This window comes from Piliocolobus tephrosceles, chromosome 10 (assembly GCF_002776525.5).
Source record: "Piliocolobus tephrosceles isolate RC106 chromosome 10, ASM277652v3, whole genome shotgun sequence".
NCBI classification, from domain to species: Eukaryota; Metazoa; Chordata; class Mammalia; order Primates; family Cercopithecidae; genus Piliocolobus; species Piliocolobus tephrosceles.
The window spans coordinates 54043571-54068406 of NC_045443.1; the positions used below are offsets into that span (position 1 = coordinate 54043571).

Below are 24836 nucleotides of genomic sequence, written 5' to 3' on the forward strand. Positions count from 1 at the left end.
TTTTGTATTTTTAATAGAGATCAGGTTTCACCATGTTGCCTAGGCTGGTCCCTAACTCCTGAGCTCAGGTGATCCATCCACCTCAGCCTGCAAAAGTGCTAGGATTACAGGCATCAGCCAACATGCCAGGCCTCATTGCGCATTTTAAATTCAGTGGCCCAGCAACATCTGACCTCAATCTCTGTTTCTACAATAAACACTGGTTTGTTAAACAACATGGGGCTTCTTAAAGGCTCCATATCCTAGATTTTTATCCTGAGGAAAGAAAAATGAGAAACCTGGGGAGTTACCTCCCAACTACAATTTGTGCTGAGTTCAGGAATCTGTACCCCTTTCCCCTAATGCTTTCTATGTTGAGTCCACACTTGTGACATCATCAGAAAACTGAAGACACTGAGGATGAGGACCAGGTCATCCAAGGGAATTTCTGTCCAGCACACAGCAGGGGCTCAACAAAGGTCCTCCCTCCCAGCAGCTTGGGGGTTCCCATCACCATTTCCCTCTTTCCCCTTTCTTTGCCTCTAAGATCAGACTTCCTCGTTGGGATCTTGTTCTCCTTCTAGCAGAGAATTCCAATATTAGGAGGAGATCTAATCCTGCTCACTCTTTTCTGCCTTTGACTTATAGTCCTAGAGATGCTGACAGCGACCTGTTTCTGGATGGAGTGATTCTGGGTACTGAGCAAAGGAGGGAACACAGGCTCAGAGAGGGATTGCAATCTCGTGTGTCTGGTATCCAAGTGGAGCTTCATAAGAACATTCAAATCGCTGCACTTGGGTGAAACTATCAACTTTTCAACATCGAAAGAGTCAAAGGAAGTCCATGCTTTCCAGATAAATAGAAAACTTGTTTATCTGTCCTCTGTACAGATCCCTACTGAGACCACCACCTTCCAGCCACTGCTGCTGGGATGACTACTGAGGCCTACAGGGCTGCATAATGGTTGCGCTCCCTGTTCAAACACCCCATGTACAGGGATCTTCACAGAAGGGGTGCCTTCATATCCCCCAGGCCATTTCCACCCCATGGCCCAGACTGGCCCAGAATTAACACACAGCCTGATAAGGAAGCGGGAGGCAATGGCATAGGCTGAGGCTCCTTCCACCTGCTCACATCAACCCCAGCTGTTGCCTAAGGATGGCACAAGAGACTTGTACAGTGCACCCAGGAGCACTACTTGGTCCCTGCTTCTCAGCTGCATAGCTTGAAACTTTCCTACCAACATCTCCAGAGAGCAGAATTATCTCCCAGAAGAATCATGGCCAGGAGGTAATGAAGGAGACGGGATTGGTGCCCTACTGACCTGACAGCTCCCTCCCTCCACTTTATTTCTCTCCCAAGGATACACCACCCCTCATAGCACACCCCAAATCCATGCAACCATGCACCTGATCCTTGGCTTCACAGAGCCTTGGCCGGGCTTGGAGAATCCCAGTAGATAATGGCATCCACCAGGAAGGTGGGCATGTAACTCATGGGGAGGTAGAGACGCTTGGCATCCCAGCCAACTGAGTAGTGAGTGCGGGGGTGGCAGGCAATCAGCGCATGCTTCATGCAGTTGGTCACCAAGGACAGATCCTGTGTGCACTTCTGTTCCAATTGTTCAGCAAATTTCTTATCTGTTAAACATGAAAAATGATCCATTTATATTTCCACCTGTAACCGCTCCTGCTTTAGGATTCAACTTAGAGTGGAAAGGGTCTAAAAACCCATGCCACCCCACAACCCCCAGTCAAGCAATGCCTCAAATCTCTTTTATCCAAATTCCCTGAGTTGGAGCCCATCCATGGGAAAGTAACAAGTGTTCCACACTAAGTCATGTCTGTCTCTCTTCGGGAATATCTGGACTGCATAAATGATGGTCTCCAACCACAGTAGAAGTCTCAGCACATAAAAACGAGCTGTCTCTCATGTCAGCTTATTATCAGTCACCAATGTCTTCCCTTTCTGGCTTCACTTTGCTCCTTAATAACGATGGGTTCAGATAGACACTGGTCCCAAGTTCTGAGAAGCCTGGACACTTGCTTTTATGACCAGTTGACCACACAGCACCCATCATGGATATGGGGCAAAGGTCTCCACTTTGTGGGGAAGGGAGAGCCTGGAGATCAAACTCTAATGCCCTTCAGACACCAATAGTAAACCAGGGATTCCACACGAGGGTTTGCTTCTCTCCCTACTGTCCACAGTATACTCACCGACTGCAAGAATCTTCTCGTTGTAGACCTCCTTGACCTCTGGACTGGACTGGTACCAAATCTCCAGGAAGCTCTTTAAGAATCTATCCTTACTGGTCAAAGCAGTCTTGAAATAGCCAGGCTCAATCATAGCCACCTTCACCCCAAAGTAGGAGAGTTCCCTCCTGCAAGAAAGAGAAGCAGAGGGGAAAGACTTCAGGGGTCATGGAAGGTAAAACAAACAATAAAAGTAAAACTATGATAGCACAACATATGAGGACAACGGGTGAGAGAGAAAGCTTGGAATATTTAATTTCCAGCAATCAAGGGGTCATAATGATGATGGTGGTGCTGCCTTTGAATGGGGGTTCGATATTTCACATACCTGAGCTTACTAGCTCTAAATCCTACCAATTCCAAAAAAAGGGAGCACCTTAGTGGTGTCTCCTCCTATGTCCCTCACATCCAATGGATCACCAGAATTCCCACATTTTCCCTTCTCTCCAGTCCTCAGTCCCCTCCCTCCTCTTCCTGCCCCAGGAATCTCCCTGGCCTCTGAGCTGGGTGATGGCAACTGTCCTCTAAGAAGCATCTGTCTTCAGTCTGGCTCCCCACTTTCAGCCACTGGGCTTCCTGCAGTCAGTGGGTGTCTAGAAGCTGATTAGACCAAGGAGCAAATCCCTTTTTTGGGGGGTTTCACTCCCAACAGCATAAAGCACAGCTCCAGTCCAGGACCCACAGGCCATCAAGGAGCCCACCTATGCCCACCTGCCCAGCATCCCTCACCAGGCTTGGCCTTGACCTTCACCACAAGAGGACTCTGCACTACATGCAGGTGGCTAATGCTCACCCTGGGCCTGAGCTGATTGCATTCCTTCATCCAGGATCCCTTCACAGCCTTCCTTACCAGGCTGCCAGGTGGAGTTCTCAGTCCCCAGCTCGAGTTCTCAATCCCCAGCTCAGACAGAATCTCCACGACTCTCCCCAACTCAGGTGGGTACCATGGCCAGCAAGGTTGACTTGGTCACCAACCTTATAAGCATTGGCAGTTGATTCTAGATCTCTTGTCCCTCTCTCAGGTATCAAGTTTCAGGTCACAGACAAAACCTTGTTGCTGATTAAGGATGAATTTTTGGTCACTTGGACGAGGGCCTAAAGTGTCTGTTGTGTGGACTCAGATGCTCTACCCATTGTCAAAGGGGCTCTGGACATGAATTCTGCTGGGAAACACCATCTCCTGCATGCTGTCTTTGGGTTTCAGAGAGCCACGAAGGAACAACCTCAGTGCTTGAAGCATTTCTCTCCCTAGAGAGGAAGAGCCCCAAAGCCAGGCACCCATCTCCTGGTGTGGAAATATCTTTCCCTGACTCAGTGAGTGCTCCTGTATCTGCATGAGCATGTGTGTCTCTGCAGCACTAAGACATGCCCTAGCTTTACAAGTATTTCAGATTCCAGGGAAGAGGGATCGGGGGCCATCTACTACAGCAAGAGAGGGGTGTGAGCAAGCCACATGCCCATTGTCAGCTGCCGGGAAAGCCTCCCTGGCCAGGGGACCAACACGAGCTGTTGTAGCTGATCTTTCTCTGCTCCTTCTCTAGGGTACAAAGCATTCTTCCATCCAGTGCTGACTGCCTGGCCTGCCTTTGTGGCTCCAATACCAAGGTGCAATGGGAAGAAGTGTTTAGGGTCCTTCCCTGGGATTAGTCATTGATACACAGATTCCCCCATCCTGAGCTTGGGAACCTCAGTACTGTGTTCCTCTTGGCAGGATCTGAAGTCAAAGATCCAGGTCCAATTCTGCCTCTGGCAGTTTCTGACCAGGAGATCTATCCAGGGAAGAGGTATCATTCAAGAAACTCTCTGACCTGAGGCCTTCTGAGCTAAAGGAGGACGTTGGAACCAATGACAAGGAAGCTAACAATCTTGAAAAAAGACTAGATGAATGGCTAACTAGAATAAACAGTGTAGATAAGTCCTTAAATGACCTGATGGATCTGAAAACCATGGCATGAGAACTACGTGATGCATGCACAAGCTTCGATAGCTGATTTGATCAAGTGGAAGAAAGAATATCAGTGATCCCAAAGACTCCAAAAAATATGGAACTATGTGAAAAGACAAAACCTACATTGATTGGTGTACCTGAAAGTGACAGGGAGAATGAAACCAAGTTGGAACACACTCTTCAGGTATTATCCAGGAGAACTTCCCCAATCTAGCAAGGCAGGCCAACATTGAAATTCGGGAAATACACAGAACACGACAAAGATACTCCTCAAGAAGAGGAACCCGAAGACACATAATTGTCTTATTCACCAAAGTTGAAATGAAGGAAAAAATGTTAAGGGCAGCCACAGAGAAAGGTGGGGTTACCCACAAAGGGAAGCCCATCAGACTAAGAGCGGATCTCTCAGTAGAAACTCTACAAGCCAGAAGAGAGTGGGGACCAATATTCAACATTTGTAAAGAAAATAATTTTCAACCCAGAATTTCATATCCAGCCAATGTAACCTTCATAAGTGAAGGCGAAATAAAATCCTTTACAGACAAACTAATGCTGAGAGATTTTGTCACCACCAGGCTTGCCTTACAAGAGCTCCTGAAGGAAGCACTAAATATGGAAAGACACAACCTGTACCAGCCACTGCAAAAACATGCCAAATTGTAAAGACCATCAATGCTATGAAAAAAACTGCATCAACTAATGGGCAAAATAACCAGCTAACATCATAATGACAGCATCAAATTCACACATAACAATATTAACCTTAAATGTAAATGGGCAAAATGTCCCAATTAAAAGACATGGACTGGCAAATTAGATAAAGAGTCAAGACCCATCAGTATGCTGTATTCAGGAGACCCATCTGACATGCAGAGACACACATAGGCTCAAAATAAAGGGATGGAGGAAGATCTAGCAAGCAGATAGAGAGAGAAAAAAGCAGGGATTTCTATCCTACTCTCTGATAAAACAGATTTTAAACCAACAAAGATCAAAAGAGACAAAGAAGGCTAATTACATAATAGTAAAGGGATCAATTCAACAAGAAGCGCTACCTATCCTAAATATATATGCACCCAAAACAGGAGCATCCAGATTCATAAAGCAAGTCCTTAGAGACCTACAAAGAGAATTAGACTCCCCAATAATAACGGGAGACTTTAACACCCCACTGTCAATATGAGACAGATCAATGAGACAGAAGGTTAACAAGGATATCCAGGACTTGAACTCTGCTCTGCACCAAGGCAACCTAATAGACGTCTACAGAACTCTCCACCCCAAATCAACAGAACATAGATTTTCAGCACCACATCGCACTTATTCCAAAATTGACCACATAGTTGGAAGTAAGGTACTCCTCAGCAAATGTAAAAGAACAGAAATCACAACAAACTGTCTCTCAGACAACATTGAAATCAAATTAGAACTCAGGACTAAGAAACTCACTCAAAACCACACAACAACATGGAAACTGAACAACCTGCTCCTGAATGACTACTGGGTAAATAATGAAATGAAGGCAGAAATGAAGATGTTCTTTGAAACCAACGAGAACAAAGAAACAATGTACAAGAATCTCTGGGACACATTAACAGCAGTGTGTAGAGGGAAATTTATAGCACTAAATGCCCACAAGAGAAAGCAGGAAAGATCTAATATTGACACCCTAACATCACAATTAAAAGAACTAGAGAAGTATGAACAAATACATTCAAAAGCTAGCAGAAGGTGAGAAATAACTAAGAGTAGAACTGAAGGAGATACAGACACACACAAAAAAAATCTTCAAAAAGTCAATGGATCCAGGAGCTTGTTTTTTGAAAAGATAAACAAAATTGATAGACCACTAGCAAGACTAATAAAGAAGAGAAGAGAGAAGAATCAAATCAATGCAATAAAAAACGATAAAAGGGATATCACCACTAATCCCACAGAAATACAAACTACCATCAGAGAATACTATAAACAACTCCATGCAAATAAACGAAAACATCTAGAAGAAATGAATAAATTGCTGGACACATGCACCCTCCCAAGACTAAACCACGAAGAAACGGAATCTCCAAATAGACCAATAACAGACTCTGAAATTGAGGCAATAATTAATAGCCTATCAACCAAAAAAAAGTCCAGGACCAGATGGATTCACAGCCAAATTCTACCACAGGTACAAAGAGGAGCTGGTACCATTCCTTCTGAAATTATTCCAATCAATAGAAAAAGAAGGAATCCTCCCTAACTCATTTTATGAGACCAGCATCATCCTGATACCAAAGCCTGGCAGAGACACAACAAAAAAAGATAATTTTAGACCAATATCCCTGATGAACATCAATGTGAAAATCCTCAATAAAATATTGGCAAACCAAATCCAACAGCACGTCAAAAAGCTTATCCACCACGACCAAGTTGGCTTCATCCCTGGGATGCAAGGCTGGTTCAACATAAGCAAATCAATAAATGTAATCCCTCACAAAAACAGAACCAATGACAAAAACCACATGATTATCTCAATAGATGGAGAAAAGGCCTTCAATAAAATTCAACAGCCCTTCATGGTAAAAACTCTCAATAAACTAGGTATCAACGGAACGTATCTCAAAATAATAAGAGCTATTTATGACAAATCCACAGCCAATATCATACTGAATGGGCAAAAACTGGAAGCATTCCTTTTAAAAATCGGTACAAGACAGGATGCCATCTCTCACCTCTCCTATTCAACATAGTGTTGGAAGTTCTGGCCAGGGCAATCAGGCAAGAGAAAGAAATAAAGGGTATTCAATTAGGAAAAGAGGAAGTCAAATTGTCCCTGTTTGCAGATGACATGATTGTATATTTAGAAAACCCCATCGTCAGCCCAAAACCTCCTTAAGCTGATAAGCAACTTCAACAAAGTCTCAGGATACAAAATCAGTGTGCAAAAATCACAAGCATTACTACACATCAATAACGGACAAACAGAGAGCCAAATCATGAGTGAACTCCCATTGACAATTGTTACAAAGAGAATAAAATACCTAGAAATCCAACTTACAAGGAATGTGAAGGACCTCTTCAAGGAGAACTACAAACGACTTCTCCATGAAATAAAAGAGAACACAAACAAAAGGAAGAACATTCATGGTCATGGATAGGAAAAATCAGTATAATGAAAATGGCCATACTGCCCAAGGTAATTTATAGATTCAATGCCATACCCATCAAGCTACCAATGAGTTTCTTCACAGAATTGGAAAAAACTGCTTTAACATTCATATGGAACCAAAAAAAAGAGCCTGCATTGCCATGACAATCCTAAGCAAAAAGAACAAAGCTGGAGGCATCATGCTACCTGACTTCAAACTATACTACAAGCCTACAGTAACCCAAACAGCATGGTACTGGTACCAAAACAGATATATAGACCAATGGAACAGAACAGAGGCCTCAGAAATAATACCACACATCTACAACCATCTGGTCTTTGACAAACCTGACAAAAACAAGAAATGGGAAAGGATTCCCTATTTAGTAAATGGTGCTGGGAAAACTGGCTAGCCATACGTAGAAAGCTGAAACTGGATTCCTTCCTTACACCTTATACAAAAATTAATTCAAGATGGATTAAAGACTTAAATGTTAAACCTGAAACCATAAAAACCCTACAAGAAAATCTAGGCAATACCATTCAGGACATAGCCATGGGCAAGGACTTCATGACTAAAACACCAAAAGCAATGGCAACAAAAGCCAAAATTGATAAATGAAATCAAATTAAACTAAAGAGCTTCTGCACACAAAAGAAACTACCATCAGAGTGAACAGGCAACCTACAGAATGGGAGAAAATTTTTACAATCTACCCATCTGACAAAGGGCTAATATCCAGAATCTGCAAATAACTTAAACAACTTTACAAGAAAAAAATAAAAAAACCCCATCAAAAACTGGGTGAAGGATATGAACAGATACTTCTCAAAATAAGACATTTATGCAGCCAACAGACATATGAAAAAATGCTCATCATCACTGGCCATCAGAGAAGTGCAAATCAAAACCACAATGAGATACCATCTCACATCAGTTACAATGGCAATCATTAAAAAGTCAGGAAACAACAGGTGCTGGAGAGGATGTGGAGAAACAGGAACACTTTTACACTGTTGGTGGGACTGTAAACTAGTTCAACCATTATGGAAGACAATGTGGTGATTCCTCAAGGATCTAGAATTAGAAATACCATTTGACCCAGCCATCGCATTACTGGGTATATACGCAGTGGATTATAAATCATGCTGCTCTAAAGATACATGCACACGTATGTTTATTGTGGCACTATTCACAATAGCAAAGACTTGGAACCAACCCAAATGTCTATCAATGATAGACTGGATCAAGAAAATGTGGCACATATACACCATGGAATACTATGTAGCCATAAAAAAGGATGAGTTCATGTCCTTTGTAGAGATATAGATGAAGCTGGAAACCATCATTCTGAGCAAACTATCACAAGGACAGAAAACCAAACACCACATGTTCTCACTCATAGATGGGAATTGAACAATGAGAACACTTGGACACAGGATGGGGAACATCACACACTGGGGCCTGTTGTGGGGTGGGGGGAGGGGAAGGGATAGCATTAGGAGATATACCTAATGTAAATGATGAGTTAACCTGTGTAGCACACCAACATGGCACATGTATACATATGTACCAAACCTGAATGTTGTGCACCTGTACCCTAGAACTTAAAGTATAATAAAAAATAAAAATAAAAATAAAAAATATCAATTTTCTTAATTTCTTCATTGACCCAATGATCATTCAGAAGCATATTTTAAATTTTTTTATGTATTTGTTTAGTTTCCCAAATTCTTGTCATTTCTAGTTTTATTCTCTTGTGGTCAGAGAAGATGCTTGATAGTATTTCAATTTTTTGAATATTTTAAGATTTATATTATGATCTAACATGTGATCTATCACTGAGAATGACCCATGTGCTAAGTAAATGAATGTGTATTCTGCAGCCATTGGATGAAATGTTCTGTAAATATCTACTAGATTCACTTGGTCTACTGTGAAGATTAAGTCTGATGTTTCTTTGTTGATTTTTTTTTTGTCTGAAAGATCTGTCCAATGCTGAAAATGAAGTGCAGAAGTCTCCAACTATTATTGCATTGAGGTTTCTCTCTCTCTTTAGCTATAATAATACTCTCTTTATATATATATATATGGGTACTCCTGTGTTGGGTGCACACATTACATATTTAAAGTGGTTATTATATCCTCTTGCTGAATTGACCCCATTTACCATTATATAGCAACCTTCTTGGAAAGAAGTCCTTTCCTTCTTGTTTTTGTTTTGAAAACTATTTTATCTGTGATAAAACTTTTGCTCCTTTTTGGTTTCCATTGGCATGAAGTATCTTTTTCCATCCCTTATTTTCAGTCCATGTGTGTCTTTATAGGTGAAGTGTGTCTCTGTAGGCAACAGATCAATGGCTCTTGTTTTTTCATCCATTCAGCCAGTCTATGTTTTTTGATTGGAGAGTTTAGTTTACATTCAACGTCATTATTGATAAGTAAGGACCTACTCCTGCCATCTTGTTATTTGTCTTCTGGGTTTTTTATGACCTTCTTTACCTTCTTTCTTTCCTTCTGGTCTTCCTCTAGTGAAGGTGATTTTCTCTAGAGATGTGATATAATTTCTTGCTTTTTACTCATTGTGTATCCATTGTATGTTTTTTGGTTTGAGGTAACCATGAGGCTTACAAATGCTATCTTATAACATATTACTTTAACGTGATAACAACTTAACACTATTTGAATAAACAAATAAGCACGAAGAAAATTAAGAAAAATTCAACACCTTAACTTCATTCTCTGACTTTTAAACTTTTTATTGTTTCTATTTATATCATGTGTACTATGTCTTAAAAGGTTGTTGTAGTTATTATTTTTGATCAGTTCATCATTTACTCTTTCTAATTAGGATAAGAGTAGTTTGCGCAGCACAGTTACAATGTTCCAATATTCTGTGTTTTTCTATGTACTTACAATTACCTGTGAGGTCTGTACCTTCAGGTATTATGTATTGCTCATTAATGCCCTTTACTTTCTGACTGAAGTATTCCCTTTAGCATTTCTTGTACAACAGGTCTGGTCTTGATGAAATCCCTCAGCTTTTGTTTGTCTGGGAAAGTCTTTCTTTTTCTTTTATGCTTGAAGGATATTTTCACCAGATATACTATTATCGGGTAAAAGTTTTTTCCTTTAGCACTTTAAATATATCAGGCCACTCTCTCCTGGCCTGGAAGGTTTCCACTGGAAAGTCTGCTGCCAGACATACTGGAGCTCCATTGTATGTCATTTCTTTCTTTCTTCTTGCTGCTTTTAGGGTCCTTTCTTTACCCTTGACCTTTAGGAGTTTGATTATTAAGTGCCTTGAGGTAGTCTTCTTCGGGTTAAATCTGCTTGGTGTTCCATTACCTTCTTGTACTTGGATATTAATATCTTTCTCCAGGTTTGGGAAGTCCTCTGTTATTATCCCTTTGAATAAACTTTCTACCCCTATCCCTTTCTCTACCTCCTCATTAAGGCCAATAACTCTTAGATTTGCCTTTTTAAGTTTATTTTCTAGATCCTGAGGGCATGCTTCATTGTTTTTTTTTTTTTTTCTTTTATTTCCTCCATATGTTTTCAACTGGCCTGACTTCAAGCTCACTAATTCTTTCTTCTGCTTGATCAATTCTGCTGTTAAAGAACTGTGATGTGAACAGACACTTATCAAAAGAAGACATTTATGCAGCCAACAGACATATGAAAACAGCTCATCATCACTGATCATTAGAGAAATGCAAATCAAAACCACAATGAGATACCATCTCACGCCAGTTAGAAAGGCAATCATTAAAAAGTCAGGAAACAGCAGATGCTGGAGAGGATGTGGAGAAATAGGAATGCTTTTACACTGTTTGTGGGAATGTCAATCAGTTCAACCATTGTAAAAGACAGTGTGGCGATTCCTCAAGGATCTGGAATGAAAAATACCATTTGACCCTGCAATCCCATTACTGGGTATATACCCAAAGGATTATAAATCAGTCTACTACAAAGACATGTGCACATGTATGTTTATTGCTGCACTATTTACAATAGCAAAGACTTGGAACCAATCCAAATGTCCATCAATGATAGACTGAATAAAGAAAACATGGCACATATACACCATGGAATACTATGCAGCCATAAAAAATGAATGAGTTCATGTCCTTTGCAGGGACATGGATGACGCTAGAAACCATCATTCTCAGCAAACTAACACAGGAACAGAAAACCAAACACCACATATTCTCACTCATAAGTGAGAGTTGAACAATGAGAACACATGGACACAGGGAGGGAAACATCACACATCATGGCCTGTCAGGGGGTGGGGGGCAAGGGGAGGGGTAGCATTAGGACAATACCTGATGTGGGGCTTAAAACCTAGATGATGGGTTGATGTGTGCAGCAAACCACCATGGCACGTGTATACCTATGTAACAAACCTGCATGTTCTGCACATGTATCGCAGAACTTAAAGCAAAATAAAAAATAAAAACAAAAAAAGAACTCTGCTGCATTCTTGAATATGCCAAATGCGTTTTTCAGCTCCAGAATTTCTGCTTGATTCTTTTTAATTATTTCAATCTCTTTGTTAAGTTTATCTGATAGAATTCTAAATTTCTTCTCTGTACTATCTTGAATTTCTTTGAGTTTCCTCAACACAACTATTTGAATTCTTTGTCTGAAAGGTCACATATTTGTTTCTCAGGATTGGTCCCTGGTGCCTTATTTAGTTCATTTGGTGAGGTCAAGTTTTCCTTCATGGTGTTGATGTTAGTAGATGTTCTTCAGTGTCTGGGAATTGAAGACTTCTGTATTTATTGTAGTCTTCACTGTCTGGGCTTATTTGTAACTGTCGTTCTTGGGAAGGCTTACCAAATACTTGAAAATACTTAAGTGTTGTGATTCAAGTTGTATCTGCTTTAGGGGACACCCCACACCTAGTAATGCTATGGTTCTTGCAGACTGGTAGAGGTACCACCTTGATAGTCTTGGACAAGATCTGAGAGAATAATCTGGAATACCAGACAGCGTCTCATTCTCTTCCCTGACTTTCTCCCAAACATACAGAATCTCCCTCTCTGTGTGTTCTGAGCCATGTAAAGCTGGGGGTGGAGTGACACAAGCACCCCTGTGTCACCACCACTATGACTGCATTGCATCAGACTTTCAGACTTAAAGCCAGCAGAGTGCTGGGTCTCCCCAAAGGCCTGCTGTATGCAGTCCCTGGCTACTACTATGTTTGTTCAAGGCCCTAGTCAGTTAGGCCTGTGTCCTTCCCTTCAGGATGGTGAGGTACCCCATACCCTGTATGGGCCCAGAAGTGCTGTGCAGGAGTCAGGGACTAGAGTCAAAAACCTTAGAAGTGTACCTGATATTCTACTAAACTGCAGATGAGCAGGGACTCAAACCACAAGACACAGTACTTCCCACTCTTCCCTTCCTTTTCCAAAGGCAGAGGAACCTCAACCCGCAGCCACCGCCTCCCTAGGCCACAAGAAGTACTGCTGGACAACCATCGATGTTCCCTTAAGGCCCAACATCTCTTAAATCAGCTTGTGGTGAATGCTGCCTGGCCTGGAACTTACCCTTCAGCTCAGCAGGCTCCCCACTGGCCCAGGGTATGTCCAGAAAATGTCATCCAAGAGTCAATCCCAGAATCAGGAAACACAATAGCCCACTTGGTGCTCTACCCCACTGTGGCCTTGCTGGCACCTAAGGTGTAAGACAAAGTTCCCTTTACTTTTCCCTCTGCTCCTCTCAAGCAGGAGTCTCTCTCCATAGCCAGCATAGCTGGGAATGTCCCGAGTCTCACCTGAAGCCATCAAGTCTCAGAGGCTCACCCAAGGCCCTTGATTAGTACCTAGGAATTCCTGGTTATTCAGGGCCCAAGGTCTCTTCAGATAGCAGGTGATGAATGCTGCCAGCATTGGGTCCTTTCCTTGAAGGCAATGGGTTCCCCTCTGGCCCAGGGTCTGTCTAGAAACGTTATATGGGAGCTAGGGCTTGAAATAGGGGCCTCATGACTCTGATTATTGCCCTATCTTGCTGTAGCTGAGCTGGTATCCAAGATGCAAGACAAAACCCTTCCCACTCTTCCCTCTCCTCTGCTCAAGTGGAAAAAAGGGGTCTCCTTTGGAGCCTCAAGTTGTGCAGACTGGAGTTAGGGGAGGGGTGATGCTGACATTCCCTTGGCTGCCCCAGAGGGTGTCTCAGTATGTCATGTGTCCCCCTAATCCACTGTCTCTGGGCCTACTTCTGCACTAGGCCTCACCTAGGAGTTGCAGTCCTTATGACCCAGACTGCCTTTCAAGTTTACTAGGAGACACAGAGTGTCATAGCCCTTGGTGGTGAGGTTCATGGGCACTCAAGTTAGGACTGCTGGGATCAGCGATTCCCCGGTGGCTAGGGGTGGTTTAAATGCTCCCTCCCCAGGCAGGCATCAGCTGAGTTTGGTCTCGTTTTCCTCTCTGCTCTAACAGGACAACTCTGAGGTCAGTGCCTCATGATGACGGTGTTCTCCCTCCTCCAGCACTTACAGACACTCTCAGCACCATGCCTCTGCAGCCAGGGGTTGGGGAAGGACAGTGTCCGTGACTCATGACTGTTTTTTCCTATCTCTTCAGTGCCTCTTTTAGCAATATGAAATTAAAACCAGGTAAAATGAGTGCTCACCTGGTTGTTGGTTTTTATGAAAGTGTTCTTTTCTGTGTAGATGTTAACTCGTTGTCCTGGTGTGGGGTTGGGACTGGAGAAGGATTTGTGAAGCCTTCTATTCCACCGTCTTTCTCCATCCTCTCCTCATTGCGTGTCTTTTGTTTGTTTGGGGTTTTTTTTCTGTTTGTTTTTGAGACGGAGTCTCACTCTGCCACTCAGGCTAGAGGGCAGTGGTGCCACCTTGGCTTACTGCAACCTCTGCCTCCTGGGCTCAAGTGATCCTCCCACCTCAACCTTTTGAATAGCTGAACCACAGGCATGCACCAACATGCCCGGCTAATTTTTGCATTTCTGATAGAGTCCAGGTTTCGCCATGTTGCCTAGGCTGGTCTTGAATGCCTGAGCTCAGACGATCCACCTGCTTTGGCCTACCAAAGTGCTAGGATTACAGGTGTCAGCATACCCAGCCTCATTACGTGTTTTAAATTCAGCGGTCCTGCAACATCTGACCTCACTATCTGTTTTTACACTGAACATGATTTGTTCAATGACACAGGGCTCTCTAAAGACCCCATATCTGGACTTTTAACCTGAAATCAGTAAAATGAGAAATCAGAGATGGTACCCTGTAACTACAATTTGTACTGAGCCCAGGAATCCGTACCCCTTTCTCCTAATGCTTTCTGTGTTGAGTCCACACTTGCAACATCTTCAGAAAACTGAAGACACTGAGGATGGGGACTAGGTAATTCAAGAGAATTTCTCTCCAGCATATAGCAGGGGCTCAACAAAAGGAGGGAAAACAAGAAAGATGAGTCCAGATGTGACTGTCACTCCCTGCCACTGGAGGAGGGGGTGTGTTGGGATATGGTGGGGGACCTGAGGGATGGCACAGGGAAAGTGAAATGACTTTAAAGTAAGGGCTGGTCACTGAGGGTCACAGAGAGGGCACAGGTGAGGGGAGGAGGCTTCAGTTGCCCCAGGGAAGGGACCTGGGGCCTGCCAGTGCCTTATTGACATCTCCTTGCTGGCTTGTCCTTAGGTCTATTTCTGTGACCCAAGGATACTCCAGAAACCCTGGAAAGAAAACAATTTTCCCTCATCTTGGTGGTAGGAAGGGCTGAGAGAGGGCAGGGATAGTCCAACTTCTCTCTTCAAATCCATCCTCAGGCCATGCCTCTCATCCTCTAACCTCCTTAAAGGCACTTGCCTCTTCCTGTCACTGCTCTCCAAGGCCACTCAAAGCTAGGGAAAGGGTATCTTCAGGAGATGAAAGGGTATAAACTCAGATACCCACTTATGTAAGTCACTCCATTCCTCCCTCCCAGCAGTTCGGGAGGTCTCAGCCCTATTACCCTTCTTTCCCCTTTCTTAGCCTCTGAGATCAGACTTCTCCTTTGGGATCTCCTACTTTTTCTTGCAGAGAATTCCAATATCAGGAGAGGACCTATTCCTGTTCACTCTTTTTGCCTCTGACTTGTAGTCCTAGAGAGGCTGACAGTGACCTGGCTTTCTGGAGTGACTCTGGGTACTGAGCAGAGGGAACCCAGACTCAGAGAGGGATTGCAATCTCATGTGTCTGGAATCCAAGTGTAGCTTCACGAGAACATTTAAATCACTGCACATGGGTGATCCTATCAACTTTTTCTAGAACAAAAGAATCAAAGGAAGTTCATGCTTTCAGGACAAATGGAACATTGGTTTATTTCTCCTCATACAGATCCCTACCTAGGACACCACCTTCTAGTCACTGCTGCTGAGATCACTCCTGAGGCCTGTGGGGCTACATAATGGTCACCTCCCCATCCCCACATCTTGTGCATAGGGATCTTCAGAGGAGAGGTTCCCTCGCATCCTCCAGGCCATTTCCACCCCGTGGGATGGTGTAGACTGGTCCAGCATTAATGCACAGCCCAAGGAGGTGGCAGGAGGTAACGGAGTGGTCTGAGGTTCCTTCTACTGCTCAAAGCCTCCCCAGTTGTTAGCCCAAGGATGGCCCAAGAGGCTTGGAGCCTTAAGTGAACACCCAAGGTGACAATGAACCCAGGAGGGCTATTTAGTCCCTTGTTACTCAGCTGGATAACTTGGCACCTTCCTACCAATATCTTCAGAGAATGGAATTATCTCCCAGGAGAATCTGAGCCAGGAGGTCATGAAGGAGGCGGGAACCATGACCTGCTGACATTAAGAGCTTCCTCCCTGTAACCTATTTCTCTCTCCCTGATACATCGCCCCTCGTGGCATACCCCAAATCCATGAAAACATGCACCTGAGTCTTGGCTTCACAGGGCCTTGGCCAGCCTTGGAGAACCTAGCGGAGCATGACATCCACCAGGAAGGTGGGCATGTAGGTCATGGGGAGGTAGAGAAGCTTGGCATCCCAGCCAGCTGCATAGCAAGCGCAGGGGTGGCAGGTGGTCAGCTCCATGCAGTCAGTCACCAATAATAGATTTGTACTGCATTTTGACCAAAGGCTCCTACGTGCTTTTTTGAGGTCTGTTCAGAATGAGAAAAGATCCTTAATGTAGCACATCCCTCCCCTCCCACTTAGAGCTCTGAATTGGGAGGAGAGTGTCTAAGAATCCCTAGGCCCCTCAATGATATGCCTCAAGTCTAATCCATCCATATTCCCCAGGGAGTACCCCAACCCTCACTCCAGCAAAACCTGTTCCACACTAAGCCCCCTTGGCCTCTTTTCCTGAGATATCTGGGCTGCATAAAATTGAAGGTCTCTATTAACAGCCTAAGAACATGAAAATAAGCTATCTCTAAACCCAGCTGCCCATGAGTCCACAGGTGTCTACCCTCTCTGGCTTTAGTTTCCTCTTCAAAATAATGAGAGGTTCAGATTAGCCAGTGGTTTCAATTATAGGAGCTTGGATTCTTCTTTTAGGTGACCAGTTGACCACATGGCTAAATGGACTAAATGTCCTCACTTTGCTGGGGAGGCAGAGTCTGGAGGACAGACTCTTACACTGTTGGAGACACTAGTGATGGACTCAGACTTCTAGACAAGGATTTCTTTATCTCCCCACTGTCCACAGCTTACTCACGGGATGTCAGAAACTTCTCCCCATAGGATCTCCTTGACCTCAGGGCTGGCCTAGTCTGACAGCTCCTTGAGGTTCTGTAAATGCCTCTCAGAGCTGGCCATACCAGTCTTGAAGTGACTACGTTCAATCACAGCCACCTTCACTCCAAAGTGGGAGAGCTCCCTCCTGCATGGCAGGCACACAGAAGGGCAAGGACTTCAGAAATATTGGGAGGCAAAATACAAAAAACAAAGAAACCCAATACAAACCCAGCATGCAACAGCAGTGGAAGAGGCTAGAAAGCTTGGAGAGTTGGGAAGGGCAGCAGATAGCAGATGAAAGTTATGATGGTGGCCTTGCCTCTCTCTGGGGTTTCCATATTTTACATACCAAAGCTTACTAGCCCTAAGTCCTACCAATTCAAGAGCAAGGCAGCACCTCAGTGCTATCACTTCCTATGCCCCTCACATCCAATGGAATTCCCATATTCTACCTCCTCTGCAATCCTCAGTCCCCTCCCTTCTTCTCCTGCCCCAGGAATCTCCTTGGCCTCTGAGCTGGGTGATGGCAGCTGTCCTCTAAGGAGCATCCCTCTGCCTTCAGTCTGGTTCCCCACACTCACAGCCACTGGGCTCCCTGCAGTCAGTGGGTGTCTAGAAGTCAACTAGACCAAGGAGCTCTCCTGAGCAAATCTTTTTTGGGGGGATTCCACTGCCAACAGCATGAAGCACAGCTCCTGCCCAGGGCCTCCACGAGCCCACATGCACCCACCTGCCCAGCCTTCCCCAAGGCCTGGCCCTGTGCTTCACCCCATGAGGACCCCACAGCACAGGCAGATGGCTGAGGCTCCCCCTGGGCCTAGGCTGAAGACAAAAGTAATTCCCCCATTTCTGTTCAAGGCTGCCAGGTGGGGATCCTCAATCTCCAGCTCAGACCCCATCTCCAGGAACTTCCCCAACTCAGGTGGCTGCCATGGCCAGCAAGGCTGACTGGGTCATAACCCCTATGAGAATTGGCAACCAACCTTCTAGCTCTCTTGCTCCTCTCTCAGGTGTCAGAGCTTTTCGGTCAGGGCCAAAATCTTGTTGTTGTCCTGGGCTGAGTATATTGGGCACTCAACCAAGGGCCTAAAGAGTCTGTTGTATGGACTAAGATGCTCACCCCATGTCTCCTAGGCTCCCTGCAACTGCATGTCACAGTGGCTTCATCCTGGGCTCTGGAGCCAAATATGCCAGTTCCAGTCTGCTTCAGACATTTTCTGCCTATGAGGCCCACTCAATAGGGTCAAAGGTAAGTTCAGGAACCATTTGGTCTGGGGCCCCTCCCTCCCCAGAACAGGCAGAAGCTGTTCCCAAGAAGTGACTGGCTAAATCCATAAGGGCAACAGGACACACAGGATGAGAGAGAGGCATCTCGATAAGGGGCCTCTAAGGCTATGATTACATAAAACTACTGCAAAGGGCTCCCACAGAAGAACAGGTGCAGGAGGACAAGGGAGGGCCCTGTCCCGGGCCAATACCAGAGGGAGTCGGAGAAGGCTTCCACACTGTACTTGGAGATGCAGCAGCTTCCACCAAAAAGTGAAACCTGCCCCGCGATACTGGAGAGATTGATCACACAGCCCCTGGCCTTCCTCATTAGGGCAGCAGGTTCAGAGTCACATCAATCACACCCAACAGTATGGTCACAAAGTCCTGTTCCATCAACCACTCATTGCAGCTGGAGGGCAGGCAGATGCCAGCGTTATTCACCAGGCCCCAGAGTCCTGGGATGGTAGGAAGATGAGAGCATCACTGTTGTGTCTGTGCAGGTGGACACAGGGTGCAAGTTCATTTTCCAGTTCAATGTATTTGTTGAGTCAACAAATGTGCTACATGGAATAAGGGAAAGGAGTGGAAGAAAGGAAATAAGAATGGGGTGGCTTCAGAGTTTCAAGGTTTGCACCCATTTCAAGGTATTGGGGGTAAGGGGTGGTCCTTCCCATCTCTGCTCCTAGTGCCTGGCACCCAGCATGCAGTAAAGCCAGTGCTGTGAAGTGCATGGACAGAACTTGAGAAAACACAATAAGGGCCAAACAAATATCTCTCCAGGGGAGAGAGACAGACACAGGAAATAGGAAGATAGGAATGGGGTAAGACAGAGAAACCAAGGGGAAAGGACAGAAGAGACAAGAAAAAGGAAAGGAAAGAATAAGAAAAACACATGAGGCCGGGCGCGGTGGCTCACGCCTGTAATCCCAGCTCTCAGGGAGGCAGAGGCGGGAGGATAGCTTGAGCCCAGGAGTTCGAGACCTGCCTGGGTAATACAGCGAGACCCCGTTCTCCACAAAAAGGAAAAAAAAGAAAAAGAAAAACACATGAGTAATTACTTTCTGTATCCTGGTTAGGAGAGATACACTTAAATCCTAAGACTGGCAGAAGTTAGAGAACAGGCCTGCACTGAGCATCAGGGGACAAGCTGTGCTACAACCTGCATCAATGCCAAGGCAGTATCTGTCCTGGAAGAAAAGGTCACCCTGTGTACCTGAGAATCCCAAAGCTCACTGTGGACTGAATGGCCAGAGCAGGAGGGGAGGAGGGAAGGGGGTCTTATGCCACACAGGTGTCCAGACTGTACTCTCTGCCCCAGGAAGTACCACCCTCTCCTCCCATGATCCCACAAGGCCACCTCTGCCCTATCCCCATAGGGCCCAGCAAGTTTTGGGGAAGATTCTACAGAAGACACAGGGGAGCAAACTAATAGCATGAAAGATCTGGAATAGTCAGAGCTACAGAGCTATAGACTCTAGGCCGACATGGGCAGGGGTGTGTGTGGGTGAGGACTGGGGGGTATGGGAGACAGAGATTGATCCTAGGAATATTGGAAAAACAATAAGGCCTGCAATGGTAGCCCTTCCCCTACTCAGAAACCTTTCCTGGACTTGAAGGAATGAGGATTCTTTGATTCAATAGTTTTACTTTTCTTGAATAGCACTGCTAAGCCTGTCAACAAACCTTGGTAGAGAATCGTTACTGAGATGTTACTTATGCCAGGAAAAGTGGCTAACAAACTTCAGCATTCAACGATATAGAATCCCTTTAACAAATTATGGTGTCTCCACGTGCTGGAATATGGAGACCTTGATTGTTATGTTGTGGAAGAAATTTGATGATGAAAATGCTGACCCCAGAATGCGTCAAGTAGAGGGAGATTAACCCTGGAGGCTGGGATTACGGTGAATGTCATTTCACTCCCATCCTCTTCTATCATTTCTCCAATGAGAAATCCTCTCTTATCGTCCTATCTATCCAATCTTATCCTCTACTATAATTTCTCCATGTTTTCCATTTACAATCAGAACAAAGCAATCAATGATCTCCCTTTCCCCAAAAGGAACAGGATTCATCACTCGGTGTTTGATGTGAAGTCCCTTCAGCTCTCCAAGCCCCAGTGTCCTGGTGAGTCAAGTGGGGATCATCTTAAAGCCCTCAACAGGGACAAGTGTGAAGGAACCAGTAAGAGAATGCTGAGATCAGAAGCCTGGATCCTGCCCGGCCCCATCCCTGATGGTCTCATGCCAACTGTCAGGACCCCACATTCTCCAGAGACTGGGCTCTAACCACAGGCTGGACTCCTCTAACCCTGGGCCCAGCCACAACCACTCTAGGACTTCTGCTCTGGAAAATGGAAAGCTCAAGCCCCTGAAAATAAAAGTCTTGGGAATGTTCCCAGTTAGCAGACACTAGGTCTTCCCTAGTGACACACAGAGAGAAGAAACAAAGAGGCATGAGGAGGGATTTTGGTGGTACCTCTGTCCCCCACACGCTCCTTCGCCCACTGGGCAGCTGCAGCAATGCTCTCTGTCTTGGTGATGTCCATGGTCACCATCTCCAGCCTGTCTGAAATCTGGCCCTCAGCTGCCTGGACCTCTTCTCTGTCCTACACGCAGCTCCTGCAAGCCTTGTGCGTCCAGTTGTCTCACCAGCAGGTTCCTGAAGCGTGAGTTACAGCTCATGATGAACACGTACTTGTCTCTCAGGTGACTCACGACCTGCCTCTCCCTGTACCAGTGCAGAAGGTAGTACAGGCCCAGGAGGACTGCCAGGTAGAGCCACATGATTTTGCAGAGGACAGACCCAGACGGGCTGGGGTGAAATGAGAGTCTGGCCTCTGTTCAGACAGGAGGATTTAAGAACACAGAGGGCTGCAGTAGGCAGGGAGGCCCTCGGGCATTTTATTGTTTGTTTTTGTTTTTGAGACGGAGTCTCGCTCTGTCGCCCAGGCTGGAGAGCAGTGGCCGGATCTCGGCTCACTGCAAGCTCTGCCTCCAGGGTTTATGCCATTCTCCTGCCTCAGCCTCCCGAGTAGCTGGGACTACACGCGCCCACCACCTCACCTGACTAGTTTTTTTGTATTTTTTTTAGTACAGATGGGGTTTCACCATGTTAGCCAGGATGGTCTCAATCTCCTGACCTCGTGATCCACCCGTCTCGGCCTCCCAATGTGCTGGGATTATAGGCTTGAGCCACCGCGCCCGGCCTCCTCAGGCATTTTAGCAGAAAGTCCTCATTTTCCTCCCTGATCACTGTCTTTCTGCACCATCTTTTACCCTGGCTTCATCTCTCTGCTCTTTCAACTGCCTTTGCAGGCACTCATGCATGCAATTGCAAATCCCAAGTCCTGCCCAGTGAGTAGTTATCACTACTCAGCAATGTTTCCCTAGTCCATCAATGTCTCTCTGCCTTGCTGTGCCTACTCAGGTGTACACACAAGTATCCACACAGATGCCCACACACACACACGCCATGATACACACCACTCTGATCTACAAACAAAGGTCAGAACTTTTCTCTACATATCTTGTGATACAGTTTGGATATCTGTGCCACCAAAATTGCATGTTGAAATGTGGTCGCCAATATTAGAGGCAGGGGCTGGTGGAAGGTGTTGGGTCATGGTAGTGGATCCCTCATGGCTTGATGCTGTCCTGGAGACACTGGAATGAGTTGTCATGAGATCTGGTTGTTTAAAAGTGTGGCACCTCCTCAGCTCTCTCTCGCTCGCTCCCACTCACTATATGACAAATCAGCTCCCGCTTGACCTTCTGCCGTGATTGTAAGCTTCCTGATGCCTCACCAGGAGCCAAGCAGATGCATGCTTGTACAGCCTGCAGAACCAGGAGCCAATTAAACCTGTTTTCTTTATAAATTACCCAGTCTCAGGTATTTATTATAGCAACACAAGAATGGCCTAACACACACTGTATACCAGCACTCCTGAACCATGGTCTCCCAGGACACAGACTTTACTGGGAAGTTACTGGTTTGCAGGCACATTCGGTGGAAATCCTGCTCTGAGCCTGAGTTTCCTCATCCCACTCAGCATGTAGAATCAATCACTCCCCAGAAAAGTAGGGCATGATCAGCCTCTCTAGGATGAGAAGGAGAAGGCAAAAGAGTGGACAGGAGCAGGTCCCCTCCTGCTACAGTAGTTTTCTGGGGCAGAAAGAAGTGGAAGACCCACAGGGGGAGTCCAACCTCACAGGTAAAGAAAGGGGAAAGTAGGGACTGGAGCCTTGGAACCCACAGGAAGGAAGTATCCAGGGCTGCTGGGAGGGGGAATGGAATGACTTACGCAGGCGTCACAGGGCTTACCCGCTCACCTCCTGATATGCCCTGGGTGCTGGCTCCACTGTCCTCTGCCCTCCCCTGTCAGAGCCCACATCTAGGATCTGGACCCCTCAGACACTGAGAGGCTAAAAACATTGCTCATTTGAACAAGGACAATGAGGATGGTGTGTTCAAAACCTTGCCCAAGCAGGGAAAGATATGAACCCTAGTAACTGGAAAGGTATTACTTTAGTTTGTATCAAGGTGTTGATGGACAGGAGGGATCTTCTCCTCAGGAGACTACAGAAAGGGGTACAGACTGTACCTCACTGCTGTCCAAGGAAGGTCCCTCCAGGTGAGGTCGAGGAAACTATTTCATAACTGGTGGGCAGGATGTAGAGGGGCAGGGAGCTGGGGAAGTAGGGGTGGGACAGAATAATCCAGGGTTTCTTTGCACTAGGCATCTCTCCCACTGTCCATGTTTGCCCAAGTTCTGTCCCCTAATTGAAGGAAGAAGTGGAGATGGACTGGGAGCGGGGAAGGAGAGGTTTCCTGCAGAAACCAGAGGCTAGCAAAGAGCCGCGCGCCCCCTGGTGGTTCTTCTCTAGCCCTGCAGTCACAACGTGTGCATCTGCCTGGGATCGGCCAAGGCTCTTCAGCTCATACCAATGGCCACGCTCTCCAGCATCAGGGCGCCCCCATATCTCCCTGCACGAATCCTCCAAGGAGGGAAACAGCAAGACTGCTGGCTGGTAAGAGACTGGATTCATGTTAATTAAGCAATATGGATGGTGCCTTGAGTGTGCTGCCTACTAGAGGTTTGACAGACTCGCAGGGGCTCCGAGACTGAGTCCTGTCATTTTTTTATATCCAGCCCCTGGCAGCACTAGCTTCTAGCAGAGATAATGAATGTTGAGGTAGCTGACACTGCAACATCTGGCTTCGCTTTCCATTTTCATCACTATTTCTTACATCTTGCGACACTATGAGATTTCCTAAAGCCTCCATTTTTCTCATCTTTATAATGAGGGAGGAGAATCCCGATGACTTTGTCAAGTCCTCCCGACTCCAATTTCAGGGAGTCGAAGAATCCATATGCCTTTATTAAAATGTTGAAAACTTAGAAAGATTGAGTCTTGGGAAGCACTGGAGAATTTCTGACCAGCATACATTAGGTGCTCAAGAAAAGTTAACAGAAACAGAAGAAATCTGGAATCAATAAGAGACTTACCACATCTACAGAGAGGCTGGGGGAGGGGTGCAGATCAGGAGATGGGAGAGTGAGGGAGAAACAGAAGCTGGGAGAGATAGGAGACCGAAGGAGCGGGGAAGGGTGGAGGCATGTGGGGAGGTTGCCAATGCTGTAGGCAGCAGAGGGATATTAATAATATCTGGGTCCCTTCCAGTCTCTTATCAGTCTTTTCAAGCTTCCTCTTCCTTAGACTAATGTCACACCCTCTCCCTTCTCACACTTGGGAAATCACAGAGGAAACAGTTGTCCTTCATCTCGTGAAAGATAGGGGGTGGGAAGCAAAGACATTCACTTTCCCCTTCTCAAATCCCTCTGAGATCATCCTACAAATCCCTCAGCCTTCATGGAGACACCTCCTTCCTCACACAAGAAATTTCCTAGAATTTCTAGGGCTGAGTCAGCTCCACAGAAGTGGATACCCAACAATGCTTTTTTGATCCTGACCCCAGTCTAGGAGAAGCTCTCCACGGGTCATTTTTTTTTTTAAGCTTTTGGACATCGTGGGCCCCTTCGAGAATCTAAGGAAGGTTATAAGCCCCCACAAAAATGCACATAACACAACAATCAAAAACTTGCTTATACTTTTCATAGAGTTCACACCTAAAACCATTAGTTTCATGGAATCCAGCTCAAGAATCCTTGTAATATGGGCTTATTGAACTACTAGCTGTGTGACTGGGGCAAGTTATTTAAAGTTTCTGTGCTTTGGTTTCCTTGTCGATGGTAGTACCCACTCCGCGAAGTTGTTATGAGGATTAAATAAGGTGATATGGATAACGCCCCTTACAACTGTGTCTGGCCAATGGTGCGTATTCAATAAACATTAGCTGTTACTATTACTACATCTCTCTGTGGTAATTCATAGTGACATCTGGAAATGTTCCCACCCTTCTCTGTAAAAAACACAACCCAAGACAGACAAATAGAAGACCTGGCTCATGTTGATCTAATTCAGAGCGGAAAAAATGGCTGGTGGTAATAGGACTAGAGAGGTCTCTCAATGTCAGTTCCACAAGAGGGGATTCCT

General features: G+C 45.4%; 1 pseudogene; it reads right to left on the bottom strand.

Moving 5' to 3' along the window:
* Positions 1-1252: 1252 nt before the first annotated feature.
* Positions 1253-21065, bottom strand: LOC111541831 (annotated as a pseudogene).
* Between the last annotated feature and the right edge of the window lie 3771 nt (positions 21066-24836).